Genomic DNA, 14,397 nt, shown 5'->3' on the forward strand with positions numbered 1-14,397 from the left:
AAGAAACGAGGGTCCCTAGATATCCAAAAAGAGCCTCTCTTCCTGCTGGGATGATCATAGAATGCTTTCACCACTGAGGAGGAGGCATCTGAACTGGGCATTAAGCCACAAGTCAGATTTGAGAAGGCACAGATGGGGGATGAAGCATTACCAGCAGAAGGGATGGCATGAGCAAGGACAGAAGTAGAAAAGCACAGGGAATACACAGTGATTCAATTGGGCCGGACCACAATGTACTGGGGGGGAGGGTGCTTGGATATAAAGGTAAATTGAGGTTAAATTGTGAAGGATTTCGAAAGCATGGTAGAAAGGTATATACTCATCTGCGGGCAACTGAGGAAAAGTGAATATCTATATCACAATGCATTTTAGAGCAATTGGTCAGGCAGTCATGCACAGTGGAATAGAGGGGGAAAGACGGAAGGCAGAGGAAGGACAGTGTTGTACTCCATAGATGAGATAATTAGTGGGCTTCCCCTCAGACTGCAGTGAACAGAAGAAAGTCTGGACGGTAATGCAGATTTTTCTTTCTCTATTCCCTTTCAGGATACAGGACTTAGAAAAGTCAAAAATCTATGAAGGGATTCATTGGTACAAAACACCAGATGCAAATTCTAGAGAACTACAAAATCTGGAGGTACCAGAGGTCCCTGAAGGTCAAGTTGCTGAAGTCAAGGTGCAGAGCTAAACTTCTAGAACCAGAAAAATAAGGACAAGCACAAACCAAGTAATCAGAAGAAAAAAAAAAAAATAAGGGTTGGAAAATTAAGGAATGGAAAATGTTATCTTTTTATCTTATTTTATCTTTTTTAATGAAAATCTAAAGAACTTATGAAAGAATACTTTGGGCCACATGGATAACTACCTATAAATGAGTACTTACACTCTGTTTCAGCACCTGTTTTTCATTTTTCTACTGCATTGGCAGCAAACGATACTATTTTAATTTACATGGAGAAAGCAGAGGAGCAATCAATAGAAGAGTGACACATTTGTGTCAACTAAAGCCCAAATTTAAATCACTGAATCAAGTGAATGAAGATTTCTTAATGGTTTGATCAAAGAAATAGGGAGATTGAGTCCATGATGCCAAAACTACACAGAACTAAAAATTTAGAGTCACATGTGACTGGCCACTAAGTTTTCTTAAACCAGTATAGAATTTAGATTTCAGTTGTTTGCTAATTTTATTCTCTCTCTCTCTTTCTCTCTCTCTCTTTACCTCTTAGGGGGAGGGTACCAGGAATTAAACCCAGAGGCACTTTACTACTGACCTACACCCCTAACCCTTTTTAATTTTTGATTTTGAGACAGGATCTTGCTAAGTTTCTCAGGCTGGCCTCAAAGTTGCAGTCTTCCAGAGTCAGTAGGATTATAGGTGTGTGCCTCTGCGCTCACACAGAGTTTAGTGATTTTCTTGATGATATCTAATTTATAAATCTGCTTTGATTTTATAATGGTTTACTATCTATAAGCATAATGAGCTTATACTTAGTTACATTTGCACAACATAAGTACAAAAATAAGTACCACTATCTTCAAATTTTATCAGTATATTTAAAGAAAGGAGAATGATCAAACTTTTTTTTTCATTAAAGTGGGCACATGTGTTCATTATGTTTGGAAAACATAGGCCAAGAACGTAGATTTTGGCTTATAGCTAAAAACTTGCTTGTATAGATGGAGCCATGTTGCCTGTGCTTAAGTCCTCATGGCAGAGGACACTCATATATTTCCTATTCTGAGAGTTCAACCTGCTCATATATCAAGCTGTAAGCTTCCAATTAATATAGACAACAGAAACATTTTATTTAGTATCTGTTCGTCTGTGGCATTGAACTAGTTTACTTACAACATGACTTAACCCAGATAGCCCATCTTTTGAAGCCTATGAAATAGAGCCATTAAACCTACATTTTGAGAATATATATTATGAAAGAAATTTTTATATTTTCTTTGATTTTTGTTTTAATTGTATCCTAATTCCAATAACAGGTAGGCTCAGAGAACATAGCATACTATATTCTTATGATACTTAAACAAGAAAATAAAAATCAGCACATCAGTCACTGCAGGGATTACGTTATTTTTAGCACAGTTGATATGAAGTTAAGTTTAGTGGGATTCTCCGTTAGATTAATTGGGTACCCATTCTGTGAAGTGTAATTAGCACCACTATTCATATCTCAGCCATGTGTGAATTTGGCAACACTGTCAGCACAACACACCTGTTTTCTCCTCCCAGGATATCAAGTGAGCAACAACTGACTAATATCCTGAATTATATTAAATATTTTTAGTAGTATTTCTGACATGTATTCAAAGGAGATGATATTGAGATTTCTATTTCTCTTTGCTCATAACAAAGAAATATGCAATTTCCCATGAACCTCCCCAATATTAGCTACTTCATATATAAACTACCCCTATGAGATATTCCATTATCTTCATTGTATTGGTTTGGAGATGAGAACACAATTGGGAATAAGGGTCAGGATGTGATATCTTAAGCTTTAAGATGCTGCAGCTTACCACATTTTTAAAGTTTCCTCCTTGTGACTAAAACTTTATAACAAGTGCTCGTAGCAAGTGTTGGAATGTGCACTCAATTTAAGAATAACCAGTTGTAGGATAAGGAAAGGAAAAAAAAATCACTGGAAAGTGTTAGATTACTATACATACACACACACACGAAAACAAACATTTAAAATTTTTGAACTATTAAATTAACTTATCTAGCACAGAGAATCTAAGCAATGCAGATAATCACAAATTTCTCAATTAAAAGGTTGAAGGTTTCTAGCTTATCTTTTGCCCATTAACAATGCTTTGTCAGTCTTTGGGCCAATTCCCATGCTTACAGCTCATGTCAATTGATCTATATGTGAAAGAGTCAGAATATATTGAAGACTTGAATACATAACATATTCAAAGTGGCTTATTTCCACTTAGTTCCTCTGGAAGAACACTCAAGTAACTGCTCCCTCTGGATGCCTAATTTGTCTTGTACCAACCAAATTACAGCAGTTTCCAATCTACCCACTCTGTTCCTTTATACCAACTCTGCGAGATCCGGGGATATGTTTTGGAAGGGGAAGCTTATGTTCAACCACACTGATAATATGCCCCTTAGAATAAGCCCTATAATGTGTCTGCTCCTTATTCTGTGTGAATAAAGTATCTCAAGTCCTCTTCTCACTCCCATCTGTCAAAGGCTCTTTCTCATCCACCTGCCCTTAACATCAAAAATATCATTAGTCCTACCTTTTACGGTGAAGCATTATGCCCTATTAAACTGTAAATTATGAAGGCAACACACAAGTCCATTGACAGAAGTATACAAGAGAATCACCAACACACACATGCTGAGCTTCCCCCTCCAGGACATGTGACTCACTGGGTAAAACCAGAGGTTAAGTGTCAACATGAAGAAACTAGACACAGGGAGGAGTGAGGGAACCAAATGATGTAGAAGTTTTAAAACTACTTCCTCATTTATGTTTTTTTTCAAGGGCATAATTTCTTTTTTTTTGTTATTTATTTTTTAAAATTTTTTACAGACTGCATTTTGATTCATTGTACATAAATTGTGTACATCACTTCATTTCTATGGTTGTGCACGATGTAGATTCATACAATTCATGTAATCATACATGTACACAAGGTAATGAAATCTGTCTCATTCCATGATTTTTCATAACCCCCTCCCTCTCATTTCCTTCTACATAAAGTTCCTCCATTCTTCTCTCACCCCCCACCCTGTACCCCTATTATATATCATCATCCACTTATCAGGGAAAACATTCGGCCTTTGATTTTTGGGGATTGGCTTATTTCACTTAGCATGATATTCTCAGTAAACCCCAGTATCAAAAACTTCCAGTCTTAAATTTTTTTTTTTTTTTTTTGCAGTACTGGGGATCGAATTCAGGGCCTTATGCTTATGAGACAAGCACTCTACCAGCTGAGCTATCTCCCCAGCCCTTTAAATTCTTTTTCTAACTGTGAAAAATAGAGATTCCCCCAAAATTTCAACCTTTAAAACCAAAATTACCAAATGATCCAGCAATTCTATTCCTAGATAAACACCCAAAAGAGAACAGGTTTTTTGCACACAAACATTCATAGCATCAGTATCTACAATAACCAAAGAGTGGGAACAACTACATTGCCCAAGAACAGATGAATGAGTAAATACAACATGGTCTATCCACACGATGGAATAGTATTCAGCTTTAAAAAGGCATGATGTACGGATACACGTGACAACATGGAGGAACCCAGGAAACACTGTAGCACCTGAAAGAAGCCCAACCCAAAAGGCCTATTATATGATTTTACTTATATGAAATATCCATTGAAGTCAAACCCACAATGACACAGAACAGGTTAGCAGTTGCCAGGAATTGGAGGGGGAACGGGAGTGCACTAGAATGGGAAGCAATGCTAATGACTATGAAGTTTCCTTTCAGAAGATGAAAAAATTCTGGAACTAGGTAGTGGTGATGGTGGCACCACATTGTGAATATACTTAATGTCGCTGATTTGTCCTATAAAACAATCAAAAGAGTAAATTTTATGATTCATTTACTTTACCACAATTTTTTAAAGTGCATTACACTTTAAAAAAACTCAGTCTCCCTTGTGGGGGAACCCTGAAGTAACACACTCCCCAGGGAAATTCCACAGTCATCCCCTCCTGCTGAATTCACAGATAGTGCCAGAGTGTGTGAACAGGAAAGATGCCAAGTGCAGCATCTCGAGTTACCCTGTGCCCTGGGTGAGATGGGGAGAGGAAAGTGAGAAGAACATTTGAACAGTGTGGGTCTCTTAATGTCACTGGGCTTTAGGTGACTAAACCTCCCCCATACTCCAGACACTTCACGGATTGGCAGGCGATGGCTGCGGCATGCATCTTGTAATTTAAACCCCTACCCAACAGAGAAGAGGATTCCAAAGCAGACAAAATGCCAAAGAAAATTTTCCTCTGAGTAGGCACTATGTCCTTACAGGGTTAGCAAGTAAACAAAAGTGCCCATTCTCCTTAATGCCACCCAATTCCACCTTATTCGCCATCTACAATGGAAAAATGTGAACAAAAATGAAGCTATTTTCTAGGGAATTCAGAGAATTCCCTAACTACCTAATTACTTAGCCTCCAAAGCATTTGACTATGAGACTTGAACAACACAGGAAAATATGTTTATCTCAGGGGAATTTGTCTTCCGATTATAGATACAGATAGTCCCTCATTCCATTCTCTGCAGCTGTTCTCTATGGGTTTACAGTAGCCAGGTCTTCAACCCCATAGCTCATCACAACTGACTTATCTCTACTCTCAGTTTAGATAACTTAGATAAGCAGGATGCATTGCTTAAGTGTACATGTGATTGGACATAAGCAAAAGGAAACAGAAAAACCTGTAAGTAGAATTCAAGTTTCGTAAATGTATTTTAAAAGTATTAAATGGAAGGTCATTGAACAGCATGTTTACAAAGATTGTTTTAGGAAAACAAAATTATTCACCTTTTGTAGTTATTTTTCCTTTCTTTTTTCTTATGGGTTCTTGTGTTTTCTGCAGAATGTGTTTGTTATTTTTTATGATATAAAAGAAAAAAGTACAATACTATTTTTGACCTGATGTTAAGGAAAAGTACATGTCTGTTGGAACTCAAATAAATCACCATTACTGTTCTATTTCCTTATGATTTTTACTTATCTATCTCCAGTTGACTCACATCTTTCTGCTATAGTTTCTATGTTGACTCTTTAACTTTCCATATCTTTTCTCACTTGATATCTTTGATAGCTAACAAAGTTTTCTCTGGAAATATAAATGGAGTAATTTAAAAAATAGATCTAAAATTAATGATTTGGAAATAGAACAGAGTCCAAAGAAAGAAATGATCATAATGTTCTTTTAAGTGAACTTTTTATTGAAGTATAATATACACAAAGAAAAGGGCAAACATAATTAAAGTTGAATACCAAAGTGGACACACCTCTGTAACTGCCACCTAAGCAATGGAATAAACTATGACCAACACCCAAAGTCACCTCACATGCCTCCTGCAATTCTTAATTTCACTCTCCTCCTGTGTGATCTCTAGCACCACAGCCCAGCTTGGACTATTTTTAAAGTCTATACAAATGAATCACTATGTACTTTTGTGTCTTTCTTTTGTCATGTAATATAATGTTTATCAAATCCATTTGTGCTATATGAAGCAGTAGTTTTATCATTTTATAATATACAAATGCACTCTGATTTATTCTAGTGTTGTTGGACATCTGAATTGATTTCAATTTGGGGCTATTACAAATAATGCCGTTCTGAACATTTTTATAGTTTATTAAGGATCATCCACATACTTCTGTTGCTCAATTTCTGTTGAGCACACCTGGGAGTAAAGAATTGGGTCATAGGACATGTGGATTGTTCCAACTAAGCAGATATTGCCAACTGATATTACAATGTGGTTGGACCTCCCTAGTAATAAGGGAAATGCAAATCAAAACTTCCCTAAGATTTCATCTCACCCCAATTAGAATGGCGATTATCAAGAACACAAGCAACAATAGGTGTTGGCGAGGATGTGGGGAAAAAGGAACACTCATACATTGCTGGTGGGGTTGCAAATTAGTGCAGCCACTCTGGAAAGCAGTGTGGAGATTCCTCAGAAAGCTTGGAATGGAAACACCATTTGACCCAGCTATCCCACTCCTTGGTCTATACCCAAAGGACTTAAAATCAGCATACTACAGAGATACAGCCACATCAATGTTCATTGCTGCTCAATTCACCATAGCCAGATTGTGGAACCAACCTAGATGCCCTTCAGTTGATGAATGGATAAAGAAACTGTGGCATATATATACAATGGAATATTACTCCGCAATGAAGAATGATAAAATTATGGCATTTACAGGCAAATGGATGAAATTGGAGAATATCATGCTAAGTGAGATAAGCCAATCTCAAAAAACTAAAGGACGAATGATCTCGCTGATAAGCGGATGAGGACATATAATGGGGGTGGGAGGGGTTAGCATTAGGTTTAGGGTTAGGTTTAGAGTTAGACTAAGGAGAGCGGTAAGAATGAAGGAAAGAAGGACTGTATAAAGGGAAAAGGGTGGGAGGGGTAGGGGGGAAGGGGAAAAAAAAAGAAACATCATTACCCTATGTAAACGTAAAAAAATAAATAAAAAAAAAAAAATGTGGTTGGACCAATTTGCACCTCCACCAATCCTGTAAGAAGGTTCTAGTTGCTTCACACTCTTGACAACTTGAGGTGTTTTCCAACTTTTTAATTTTAGACATTCCAGCAGGTGTGTCATACTATATCGTTGTGATTCTCACTTGCATTTCCAAGATCCATTATAATTAAAATTTGAAACTTTTTCTGTTTCTTGGCTATATGGCAATCCTCTTTTATGAAGTATTTTCCCCACTTTTCTATTGAGTTGTCTGTATTTTTTTCCTACTCATTTACAGGTGTTCTTAATATACTTTGAATACAAGTCTTTTGACAGCATTAAATATTGTAAGTGCACGCTGTGCTTTTGCCAGGGAATGGGGCAGAATCTCTTAATGCATCATGTATAGAGATGATTGGAGCTAGATAGCAGTTTGTGTGGTAGATGGTCTATTTTCAATCATTTATCTTTAAGATTTGAACCTGCAGGAATCCAAATGAAATTCTAGGCTGATGACTAAAAACCTTTTCTCCTTGGCAGATCCTTAACTTCAATTATTTTATACCAGTCTCATGAGATGCCAAAATCAGGACTGGGGATATAGCTCAGTTGGTAGAGTGTTTTTGCCTGTCAAGCACAGGGCCTGGGTTCAATCCCCAGCACCAAAAAAAAAAAAAAAAAAAAAAAAAAAAGAGAGAGAGAGAGAGAGATGCCAAAATCTCTGCTCATCTTCTTGGCCTCTCCACTGCTACTTGCAATACCTCTAATGGAAATGATGTCACATGAGACCAAATGAACTCTCTATCCTTTCTTTCATTCTGATAATCTTGACCTGCAAGTTCTCAATTTTTTGTAGCTCTCCAACATTATAGAACTTCAGATGAATACATACACATATAGGTATACATGAAAAGCATGTGTGGTTAAGGTTGACTATAACAAGTTAGTTAGCCACTATTTAGAAGAAGAACTTCCAACTAAACTTTTCTTCAGTGACAAAGAGAATTCTGCATCCTTTTCTAATGAGCTGGTATGATTGTTTCTATTACACAATGACATTACATAATCTATCAAGTTTTATTCTGAGCCCAGATGCTAGAAAATTCAGAGTTTAATTCTAGCTTTCTAACACCAATTTTCATGATTTTTTTCTCCATTTCCTATCCCTTTACCACATTTTTAAACTGTTAACCTGATAATTTTATTTTTTTTAATATTGTTTTACTTATATTTTTCTTTATAAGCCAATACTATTTTTGGCAATAGCTATGATAAATGATAAATGGATGAATGGATAAATATGTAGATATACTAAGTATTCAAATATCAATCAGAATGCTATCACCAAAATTATAGAACAAAATCAAAGTCACAAACAAAATTATCCAACAGGATGAACTAGCTATAGAAAAATCTCAATTCACAATAAAACTAAAAATACATTTAGTTAAATACATACATATGTTAAACCAAGAATCCTGGCTCAATACTGATATAGAAAAATCTCTGCGGCATATATAAGAAGAGTCAAGAAGGTTAAAGACAGTCTGAGTAGGAGGCCTGGGTGTACTCTCTTCATAAATAAAGAATGGCTTAAATCCAAAACATTTGATGGTTTTCTAGACAGAAGACCCTTAATTCTCCCAATTGCAAAAGTTTCTAAATTTCTTCAAATTTTTATTATATCCAAATTGAAATTATACCAACATGCCACATATTACCTATGCTGGTAAAAATTCAATATGGCACAACCCCACTGAAGAAAAATTGTAAATGCCTAGCAAGGATACATGTCTACCCTTTGACCCAGGAAACCCTTTTTAGGAATATATGTGAAAAATATGCTGGCCTTATTACGACTAATCAGAGAATGCAAAAATACTATGCACAATACTATGCGGCTATTGCTACACAATTTAGAATAACAAAAAAATGAAAATAATCCAAATTTTTATAAATGGAGAAATGGCTGAATAAGTACAGGTATATCCATGCAATGTAATAATATCTAATACTTACTATGTAGATGTAAAGATGATTGAGGAATATATTTATATATCACTACAAAGATATCATCAAAATCATTGTTAAATGAAAAAGCAAAATGAAGAAAACATTTATGAAGTGATTTTGTTTATCTAAGAAAAACAGAATATAGACACATGTACTCACATACTTAAATTTAAAAAAAGAAAGCAAGAAATGTGGGGAGGTAGAGCATGGGCAGAAGGAACCTAAACTTTGTAGTAAACTAGTGACAGTACAGATGTTTAATTGTAGCAACCTATAATGGACTAAGACAAATAATCACGTTGTTAGTAATAACATTAACATTAATATTCTGAAACTATTATTTATGAGATAAAACTGGGAAATAATCATTTTAATATCAAATGAGCATTAAATGTCAACAATAAAATAGCCATTTTATTTCAATTGATTTTAAAGCATAATAATTAGATTGCATATCCCTGGAGGGATCTACTATCAGGATAAAAAGAACAGGAAAAAAAAAAATCTGCAAACTACTTTCAGTAATGCTATGATTCGAACATTTGTGTCCCCCAAATTTCATTTATTGAGACCAAACCCCAATGTGATGGTATCAAGATGTGGGACCTTTAAGAGATAGATTTGTGAGGGTGAAATATTCATGAATGAGATTAGTTCTCTTATAAAAGAAACCAAGAGATTCCAGAGAGGAGCCTCACCCCTTCCACCACATGAGGACACAGTGGGAAGGTACCAGCAGTGAACCAGGAAGTAGGCTCTCACTAGGTATCGAGCCTGCCCGTGCCTTGATCTCAGACTTCCCAGACTCCAGAATCGTGAGAAGGTATTTTGGTTGTTTATAAGCTATCCAGTTTATGATATTTTATTGTAGCAGCCAAAATGGATGAAGACAAATAATCACATGGTTAGCAATAACATTAACATTGATATTATGAAAACAGCATTTATAAGATAAAACTGTGAAATAACCATTTTAACATCATTAGGATACAAGATTTTCAGCAAAAATAAACACTATGTTTTTAGTTTTTAAATTAAGAAAACTTTGGAAATCAAAACATTAGAACTACCTGCATAAATTTATGATGCATTTTCTCATTTAAAAATGCACAAATATATTTCCTAGCTCTGTCCAATGAAAAAGGCTTAAAAATAATCACCATTACAGTAACTACGAGCATTCTCAGCATTTGGATTATGGTTTCTAAACACTTTTGTCACCAAAAGGAACAAAGTCCAGTAGGTGGCTCTTTCTAGATCAATAGCATGAAATATGCCAGTGAGCCTGGAGTATTAACTAGAGAGGAAGGAAACAAGCAGAGTATCATGATTGTCAAAAGGAACAGGAGGCAACTTGAAAAGTATTCCTCTAGTAGAAGTGGAGCAATTTGAACATTAATACTGATAACAACTGCAATGAATTAAAACATATTGTATCTGTATAAGTTTAGATTGTCCTACCTTTGAAGAGTGTTAGGGAACTAATTCAATGTTCAGAAAACTGGTCATCATAAACGATTATTTTTCTTTCCCAGGAACCAAGGGAGAATCCAGGAGAGAAAATAGTGACACAATAATGAAGCATAAACTACCCAAGTAAAGACAACTATAAAACTATATAAAGTTGATATCCCCACAGTAAAATCCAAACACCAGGATAACTGCTGCCAACAGGGGACAAGGAAGATTTAGTTATAATATTTCAACAAAGGCAAAGAGCAACCACCAGTTCATAATAGGGGTGAATACAGAATTTACATCACATTCCAGAGCCATGAACCCAAGTTTGATTACCTGAAGAGTCTAGAAATAGAAGGGAAAAAATTAGTAAAAATAAGATGACTTCCTAATCAGAATGCAGCTTACTTTCTTCTATCTACTACTGACAAAGCTGTGCAGCTGTGAGGAGTCAGAGAGCACAATCAGGGGCCAGAAGGCAATGATCTGAAAGGTGAGGAGGGCCAGCTCCAGCATCCTGCCACCACCACCACCCTGCAGGTGCCTGTCCTGAGACCCATGGACCTAGTGGTAGAGATCACCCCACAAAGAGCACCTGCCAATGCACCCCTTACACATGAACCTCATAGCAGTCAACAGTGACTGAAACCCACGTGTCTGCTGATGACCTGAGGATTAACACATGGACCTCTGAAAGTACCAGTCACAGTTTTATAATTATGGACTTCAATCTGGCCAATAAGGAAACACTCATGGAAGTAATCACAGTGACCAAGTTCCACCCTCATTGCAGCAGCATCTTCACATTCAGCAGCAGCAGCAGCAAAGAGATAGTCAGATTGTATGACCTATTATTGGCATCAGCTCTGTGTAAGAGGCACACCAAGTTTTTTGAAAAGCCAGAGGACCCAAGGAATTGTTGCTTTTTTGAAATTATCTATCAGATTTTGGATCTGAAGTTCAGTCATAGTAGGAGGCACATCCTGACCAGGGGCTATCTGACCATTAAAATCTGGGACCTCCATGATGCCCTAGGTCAGGGCCAGGAGTGGCAGTTCTCAGGGCCAGTGTAGTTCTCAGGGCCAAATCCTGTCCTCCCTCTATTTTTGTCAATAAAGTTTTATGGAAATCAAAAAAAAAAAAAAATCTGGGACCTCTTAGAGAAACCCTATACTTAGAATTACCAGGTTCACCTCCAAAGAACTGGTAATTCCTCTGTGAAAATGACTGCATTTTTTATGAATTTGAATGCATATGGCAAGGGTCAGACAATGTCATCATGATGGGCTCCTACAATAACTTCTTGGGGATGCCTGACCAAAACACCAATTGTGACGTGACCTTTGAGGTCCTGAGGGAAACAGCAAACTCTAGTCTATCCTGAAGTCCCAAAAAGTGTGCTAGAGGTGGGTGTTAGTTAGCTTTTTCTCCTGTGACAAAATACCTAAGATAATCAATTTCAAAGAGGAAAGATTTATTTTGGCTCATGATTTCAGAGGTTTCAGTTCACAATCACCTGACTGCATTGTTTGTGGGCCTATGGTAAGGTGGAATATTATGGTGGGAATGTGTTGGAGCAAAGCTGTCACCTCATGGCATCCAGGAAGCAAGAGAAAAAGGAAGGGACTGGGGTCCTAATATATCTTTCAAGGGACTACTGGCAATGACCTAATTTCCTCCACTAGGCCCCACCTCCTAAATTTTCCACCACCCAAGAGCACCATAAGCTGGAAACCAAGCCTTCAGCACATGGATCTTTGGGGACATTTGAGATCAAACCATAAGAGGAAGCAAGCTGAGAAAAGAGGAGATCAATGTCAAAAGATCTTTCACACAGCTTGGCATTGGTCAGAAAATATTACAGCAGTGATGGCTACAAATTTTACATATATATATTTTTTTTCCACAATACAAGGTTAAGTAAGACAAGTTATTAATTAATCTCACATACTAAATACCAGTAAAACAAGTTTTTAAACATTTCTTTAGGTTTTTATCTGATGCACTGACTTTAATTTCCCTGTGTATACAACAACTGGAACAGAATTAAAAAGAATTCACCTTCCCAACTCCCCAGTTTTAAGAAACTTCTGTCCAGCCAGAGTGATTTGGCTCACTTCTCCTTAGAGTTGAAAGCTTCCAGCTAACAGAAAGCCTTCCATTGTTGATTTGAATTTCTGATGCTTTTATTGCCCGATTTTCTCTGTGGATTCAGTGTGTTGTTTCTAATTGTCTGATGTGATAAAATGAAGTTGTCTATAGTACTTAAGAAGAAAAGAGAATGCTCTTTTAATTTAAGCAATTCTATTTGATTGAAAGATCAACAAAAAGTATACTGCTTACCCTTTAAAAAGAAAAAGGAAAGCATGAAACATTTTTCTTTCCTATACTACTATACTTGAGAATAACCAAGTAGTTTATGAAGGAAAGTATCTCTTTATAGAAACATTCCAGTTTATAAATTAGGAAGAAATTATTGAGACACAGTATCATCATTTTGCAAGTACTAATACAATAATGAATGCAGGAAATTATCATTACTGGCTCCTAATACCACCAAAAGAGGGAGAACCAGATACCTATCTCCTACTGGATAAAGATACCACATCTGTGGCTATAACTTTAAGTTTCTAATAGGTAAAGCAAAATCAAGAATGTGACATACATTACAGAAAAAAATCAGTCAAGTTTTCCAACAAATATTGAAAAAGAAAAGAACTAGAAGGGAGGAAGAAAGTATATGAATTACAAGAGACTAAAGAGACATACAACTAATAGCAACATACAAAACTTACTGGAATCTTGACTTGAACAATTGTTTTAAAAAAGCTTTGAAGACAGTTCAGGAAATTGGATTGACCACCAACTAACTATTTGATAATATTCAGGAATTATTAGGAATCTTTTGGGTATAATAATAGCAACATGATTATATTGTCTTAAGAGAGATCTTACCTTTTAGAATATTATATGTATTAAAATATTATGAATAGGATGAATTTCTTCTAGAAACAGAATAATCTTTTGTTAAACAAAATGCCTTGATTTGGGTAGAAAAATGGTGGTCATCTGGAAGAAGAGGGTAGAAGAAAATCAATGCCCTTTTTTATTTTAGAAAATGAGTATACGTTGGATGCACACAGAGAGCTAAGGGGTCTAAAGGGGTCTAAAGACAGGGGAGAAGATACAAGGAAATGTGGAGAGTAAAGGGACCAAGCCCACTAGAGAAAGTCTTTCCAAAAAGAAAAACTATCCCTAAAGAAATGTTCAATGCTAGTTATGGTTATGGGACCCCTTAGAACAAAAATGTCTAAAACTCAGTTCTGAAGTAACTGCTATGCTGTAAGGTGATATGACTCCCAACCTTTCATCACTGTCAGAACATCAGTAAAAGCAACTGTCCACACTGCCAGATGTGAGTGGTTCTTGGAGAAGAACCAAAAACAAGTCAAAGTGGCTATTCACATTGAGTTGATGTGGGCAGAAGGAAGAGACAGCTGTGGAAGAGTTTGTGTTCAGTAGACGCCGAAAACCAAAGCAACACGTGACTGGGAGACTGGACGTCCTGAGGAATCCTCAGGTACCGACGGAAAGGGCTGGGTAGAAACCTAGGGGTACAGGTTTGAACCAGTTCATTTCTCTACTAAAAAAAAAAAAAAAAAACCAAACTATAAATATCTAACAAGACTGGAAGATGGGGCAATGTCCAAGGAGCTGACACTTGGAGGT

The 14,397-nt window shown here is 36.4% G+C and overlaps 1 pseudogene; it reads left to right on the forward strand.

Annotated features, from left to right (window-relative positions):
- The first annotated feature begins 300 nt into the window (after positions 1-300).
- On the forward strand, positions 301-12,052 carry LOC124964159 (serine/threonine-protein phosphatase 2A 55 kDa regulatory subunit B beta isoform-like; annotated as a pseudogene).
- Positions 12,053-14,397: the final 2,345 nt, after the last annotated feature.

Source organism: Sciurus carolinensis, chromosome 14, assembly GCF_902686445.1.
Source record: "Sciurus carolinensis chromosome 14, mSciCar1.2, whole genome shotgun sequence".
NCBI lineage: Eukaryota > Metazoa > Chordata > Mammalia > Rodentia > Sciuridae > Sciurus > Sciurus carolinensis.